Source organism: Corythoichthys intestinalis, chromosome 12, assembly GCF_030265065.1.
Source record: "Corythoichthys intestinalis isolate RoL2023-P3 chromosome 12, ASM3026506v1, whole genome shotgun sequence".
Classification (NCBI taxonomy): Eukaryota; Metazoa; Chordata; class Actinopteri; order Syngnathiformes; family Syngnathidae; genus Corythoichthys; species Corythoichthys intestinalis.
In genome coordinates this window covers 47,250,854-47,257,343 of record NC_080406.1, presented here as the reverse complement: position 1 = coordinate 47,257,343, position 6,490 = coordinate 47,250,854, and positions in this window count along the sequence as shown.

The window sequence follows — 6,490 nt, the reverse complement described above, 5'->3', positions numbered from 1 at the left end:
TGAGTGAAGCAAACAACACACAATCGTTTAGTCTGCTCAGAGTCCATGTCCAACATGACAAATATTCTTGGCGTCAATACCAGTGGAAAATGCACTTAGAACAAGGTCACTCTAGGACACTTTTGATGGATATTTAAGCAATTTTACAGTGTACTTTTTCGTTTTTACTGTTTTTAAGAGGGAAACCTTATATTTCTCTTTCTCCAATGAAGGCTGAAACATTGGATAGTTGCTGAGTGAATATTTACTAGGGCTGTCAAAATTATCGCGTTAACGGGCGGTAATGAATTTTTAAAATAATCACATTAAAATATTTGATGAATTTAACGCACATGCCCCGCTCAGATTAAAATGACAGCACAGTGTAATGTCCACTTGTTACTTGTGTTTTTTGGTGTTTTGTCACCCTCTGTTGCATTGTGTATTTATTGAGATCAATAATGGCGAGCTACTACTTTATTTTTTGATTTAAAATTTCACACATTTTATTAAAACGAAAACATTAAGAGTTTTAATATAAAATTTCTATAACTTGTACCAACATTTATCTTTTAAGAACTACAAGTCTTTCTATCCATGGATCGCTTTAACAGAATGTTAATGTGCATGCCATCTTGTTGATTTATTGTTATAATAAACAAATACAGTACTTATGTACCGTATGTTGAATGTATATATACGTCTTGTGTCTTATCTTTCCATTTCAACAATAATTTACAGAAAAATATGGCATATTTTATTGATGGTTTGAATTGCGATTAATTATGATTAATTAATTTCTAAGCTGTAATTAACTCGATTAAAAATTTTAATCGTTTGACAGGCCTAATATTTACACTTATGTTTTATTTTCATCATATGACGCTTGTAGTTGAAGATTTTCTACTCTTAGATAATGAATTACCAGTTGGTTTTAATATTTTCAGCAATTCGAAACTGCTAAGTGAACCATTTAAACAAGTGAAAGTGCAGTGTGGGCTAAAAATGCTAGCATTAGCCAAAATGTCCACCCTTTCATTGTCCATCCTGTCAGCCAGATTGCATATTTTGTTGTTTCTATGAAATGAACAATGCCTTTGACAGTAGTAGTGGTGATTAACGGCCACTGACGTCCAACACCCATCGATGTTTGCCACCAGTAAAAATGGATTTGACGTCCATGGCTTTCAATGGCAGCTAGTGAAGTAAAGTCCTCTTAAAGAAAACTTTCTGTATTTCATCGGGCCACCACTGTTGTTTTTTTTCTTTCTTTCTTTCTTTCTTTCTTTCTTTCTTTCTTTCTTTCTTTCTTTCTTTTTTTTTTTTTTTTTAATTTACATGGATACAAACATCTGAAAACAGTTGACAAAAAAAATGGACAATCACATACAGATGTAATCAACATGGTTACATGATCTTTACAAAATAAAAGACTGTAATAAAAAAAAAGATGTAAAGTAAAAAAATGTTAGAATCAAATAGAAATTTTAACCAGAGGCTTCAGGGAAAAAAAACATGTATTTTCCCACAAAAAAAACTTGTAAAGCCTGGTGGCAAAGAAGCCCACAGGCGGCCTACCATATTTTGGGAAAAAAAAAAAAATAAATAAATAAAAATGTTAATTTGATAGGAATTTTGGACTTGCAGTGGAATGAAAAAGTATCAGAACCTTTTGGAATTTCTCAAATTTCCGCATAAAATCACCATCAAATGTGATATGATCTTTGTCAAAATCACACAGATGAAAACACAGTCTCTGTTTTATCTAAAACCACCGAAACATTTATAGGTTTTCATATTTTATTGAGGATAGCATGCAAACACTGACAGAAGTGGGAAAAATAAGGAATGAACTCTCTGCCTAAGGAGACTTAAAGAGGAATCAAAACCAATGTTTACCAAACATTTGAAGTCAGGCATGTGCCCAATCACTGATGAGCGGTTTAAAGCTGCCCTGCCCACTATAAAACACACACCTGGTAAGAAATGTTTTGATGAGAAGTATTGTCTGAAGTGCATAATGGCTCGGTCAAAAGAGGCCGAAGACCTGCGATCAAGAATTGTTGATTTGTATAAAGATGGGAAAGGATACAAAACCATCTCTAAAAGTCTGGATATTCATCAATCAGCAGTCAGAGAAGTTGTCTACAAATGGAGAGACTTTGGCACTGTTGCTTCTGTTCCAAGGAGTGGTCGTCCACCAAAGATGACGCCAAGAGATCAGTGCAGAATATTCAGAGTAGTAAAAAAGAACCCTAGGGCGTCTGCTAAAGACTTACAGAAATCACTGGCACAGTCCAATATCTCTCTGGACACATCAACTACTAGTATATGTAAAACTATGGCCAAGAATGGCGATCATGGGAGGACTCCATGGAGGAAGCCACTGCTGTCATTACAAAAAACATTGCTGCTCGTTTAATGTTTGTAAAAAGGCACTTGGACACTCCACAGAAGTTTTGGCAAAATATTTTTTGGACTGATGAAATCAAAGTTGAATTGTTTGGGAGTAACACACAATGTCATGTGTGGAGGAAAAATGGAACAGCTCACCAACATCAACACCTCATCCCCAACGTGAAGCATGGTGGAGGGAGCATCATGATTTGGGGCTGTTTTGCTGCCTCAGGGCCTGGACAACTTGCAATCATTAATGGAATTCAAAAGTTTTGCAGGAAAAACCAGAGGCCGTCTGTCAGACAGTTGAAGCTAAAAAGAGGATGGATGCTGCAACAAGACAATGATCCAAAACACAGAAGTAAATCAACTTCAGAATGGTTTCAGAAGAACTAAATATACGTTCTGGAGTGGCCAAAAGTGACCTAAAGACAGCGATTCATGCCCGACGTCCCACCAATCTGACTGAGCTACAGCAGTTTTGCGGAGAAGAATTGGCCAAGATTAGTCCTGATCGATGTGCCAGACTGATCTGCAGGTACAGGAAGTATCTGATTGAAGTTATTGCTTCCAAAGGGGGGGGGGGCACAAAATATTAAATTTAAAGGTTCACTTATATATTTTTCCACCTTCTGTCAATGTTTGCATACTATCCTCATAAAAATATGAAAACCAATATATATTTGGGTGGTTATAGTTAAAGCCCTCACTGTTTTTTCATCTGTGTGATTTTGAGAAAGATCAGCTCACATTTGATCATATTGGTTAACAATACTTAAACATAGATTCCTATAAGAAGTAACAGTCTTGAAATACAATTTTAACAAATAAATAAGCCTGGGTAACCACCAGGCTTATAAAGCACTGGACCTGTTCAATGTATACATTGGATAAAAAGAAACCCATGTTGCTTAGTGTCTGAAAACTGCGATTGCTCATAACCAAAATGCATGTGTATCTGAAAACTGCGATTGCTCATAAACAAAATGTATGTGTAAATCTCTACTAGTACCTAGTCTGACATCAGAAAAGCCTCTTCTTGCAAATACCATAAGATAATGAATGAATGTGGAAGTATGCACCAGCCTAGTCAGCTCAAGCCAAGCGGATGCTACTTACAATACGTCACTTAAAATGTGTAAGACTTGATTAATCGTGTACATCTCTACTCATACCTACTTCAGATGTGTACATGTATTTTGTTGATTATCGATCACGGAATCATTAAAATGTGCTTTGTCAGTGAATCAGTTTTACCCGGGAGGTCCAAAGTTTCCTAATTTTCGTATCCTTCAGGAATGCATGCAGGCTTATCAATTCTTTCGGAGTCTTACAACACCCAGCTGCTATGCATCAGTGCTGCGTATTTGCCTGAATGTTTCTAAATCATTGGGGAAAAAGATTGTTTAATAGAAAAAAAACTATAAAAAACGAATAAATACAGTACACTGTACAGTGTTTTATATATTTATTTATGTACTAATGTTAAGATATATGATATGATATGATATGATATGATATGATATGATATGATATGATATGATATGATATGATATGATATGATATGATATGATATGATATGATATGATAATGGATTGGGCGTCGAGCGCCTTTAATGTCAGCCATAGAGATTAATTGAGACACAATTATGGTGGAAGATTTTGGTAATACCTTCTTGGTTCCTTATGGTTTTTTTTTTGTTTTTGTTTTTTTAAACATTGACACCTTTTTAAAATGATATCTTGATTCTTGGCATAAGCCAAGAGTTAACACACTCCTAGTACAAACCATTGTTTTCTTTAATAGACACGTTTCCGAGGTACTTCCGCTTTACTTCTGCATTTCTGCTCGCGACTTCTGTTTTACACTTTCTCTAACCTAAAAAAAGACCGTAGAGGTGGAATGGCATTACTCATTAAAATCCATAAAAAAAAGACCATTTGGAAATGCCGCATCCAACTGCCATCATCACAACATATGAGGACAGCATGAAAAAATGGCTAAGAGTCGCGATGCAGAAATCACAGACATCAAGGAGTGGTTGAGATTTAGTTTTAAATATATGTACCCTTTTAAACGTTTTTTTTTTTTGGGATCAATAATTTATCATCACAAATAACGGGGAAAATGCGACAGTAACAAAAAAAAATACAATTAAGCGATAGTTATGAGGTAGATATCCGTGACTTATTTACAGACACCATTTTTTTCATTGTGACGTAATTTGTTTAAAAGTTTAAAATATGCGAGTGAATAAATTTTTTAAGTGTTTTTTTTTTTTTAAATATTACACATCAATTAATGATTCTAAGCTAAAAATGATAGATATTTCGAATAATAAGTATAATTACTCACCTTCTTTTTCTGAGTGGGTTGAAACAAAAGCGGTTGCGCGATGTCCGTAAACGGAGTTTTCAGGGTAAAACGGACAAATTAAAAATAGTTTGGGGGCTTCATGCACCATGAATCTTCTATGGCAGCATATAGAAATATTGTTCTATAAAACACAACAGTTCTTTTGCCTTAAAATACAGCAGTTTATTTTAAAGAGAAGTGCATGAGCAGAAACTGCTTTTTCAGTTGTCTGTTTTCTGCCCTATATTGTTACCAGGATGCCAGGAGTGGGTGGTCATTAGTCTTACCAGAAAAAAAAAAAAAAAAAAAAAAAAAGCTACAATGCTCAAGTAGGTCGAAATCCAGCGTAGGGCTACTGCACCTTAAAACATGTTTTGTTTTCTCCTTGAGATAACGGTTGTTGTAATTTGGTTTAAACAAATAAAAGTTGATTTTATTTTATTTGACTTAGAACACATCCATAACTGAACTGTATGGACATGCAGTTGACAATGTTTTTTTTTTTAGGTAACCTATTGTGGTTCCTCGGTGTTATTATTATTATTATAGTTATTCTTTGTTCCTCATCCCCTTTGAGCTCAATTTGACCCCCTTAGAATGCTTCAAAATGCACCAAAATCGGCAGGCAGGTCAAGACAGGTGCAATCTTTGATACCATGTGAAGACAAATTCCAAATACACTATGTAGCGCCCCCTAGCAGTCATTCTTTGTCCCACCGACGCTTTGAGCCCTAATTTGACCCCCTCAGAGTGCTTCAAAACTCACCAAACTCAACAGTCAGGTGAACACTGGTGAAAACTTTTATCAAATGTCAAAAAAAAAAAAAAAAAAATCTAAATATGCGTAAATGTGTATAGCGCCCCCTAGGAACAAAACCAACATTCATTCATTCATTTTCCTTTTTTTTTTTTTTTTTTTTTTTTTTTTTTTTTTTTTTTTAAAGGTGAAAGAGGAGGTAACAACGCAAAGGTTAAAAGTTAGAACTCATCAGTACTATATGAATGGGATACCAAACGCGGTGCCCACACTGCCGTTAGTACTACATCCAGTTTTCAATTGGGTGGGCAGAGCGTGTCCGTGGGTGGGCACCGCCCACCCCTGCCCCCCCTGGCAACGCCCCCGTTTGCAGTGTTTAAACCCAATTAGGCTCGAGCGTATGACGTGGCACTCGCGTGGAAGCGGTAAACATAAACAGTGAGGCATTTCAACACAGGTCGCTCTTTAAAAATGGTTGGAAATTATTGTGCGGTAAAGAATTGCAAAAACCGATCGAATAGAAAGGAGAATGTACAGCTCGACGGAACACCATTGAGTTTCTTCCGGATCCCTACATGGAGAAAAGGCGAGGGAAAGCTCAGATCTGAACTTACCAAACGTCGAAGAATGGCATGGGTGGCCTCAATTAGAATGAAGGCCATAAAATTTGATTCTCCAGTTACACACAGAGTTTGCTCTATGCACTTCCACTCCGGTAAGTTAATTTCGTTTGTTTACGCAAATTTCGGTAACTTTATGCCCTAAGTCGGCCTGTTGTTAGCTATAGCTACAGCTAAACAACTAGCATGCATACATGTGCATTGTCTTCATAAGACATAATTCCTGTCGTTGCTAAATGAAAAAGCTGTAATATTTTGACGTGAGAGAGTGGCAAAGAATTTGTACACAGGCGACATTTTCTGCAACAAAACATTTGTACATCCGTGGTCACAGACTAATGTAAACACACATTGCCTACCTTTGCTAGAAAGATGGTCATAA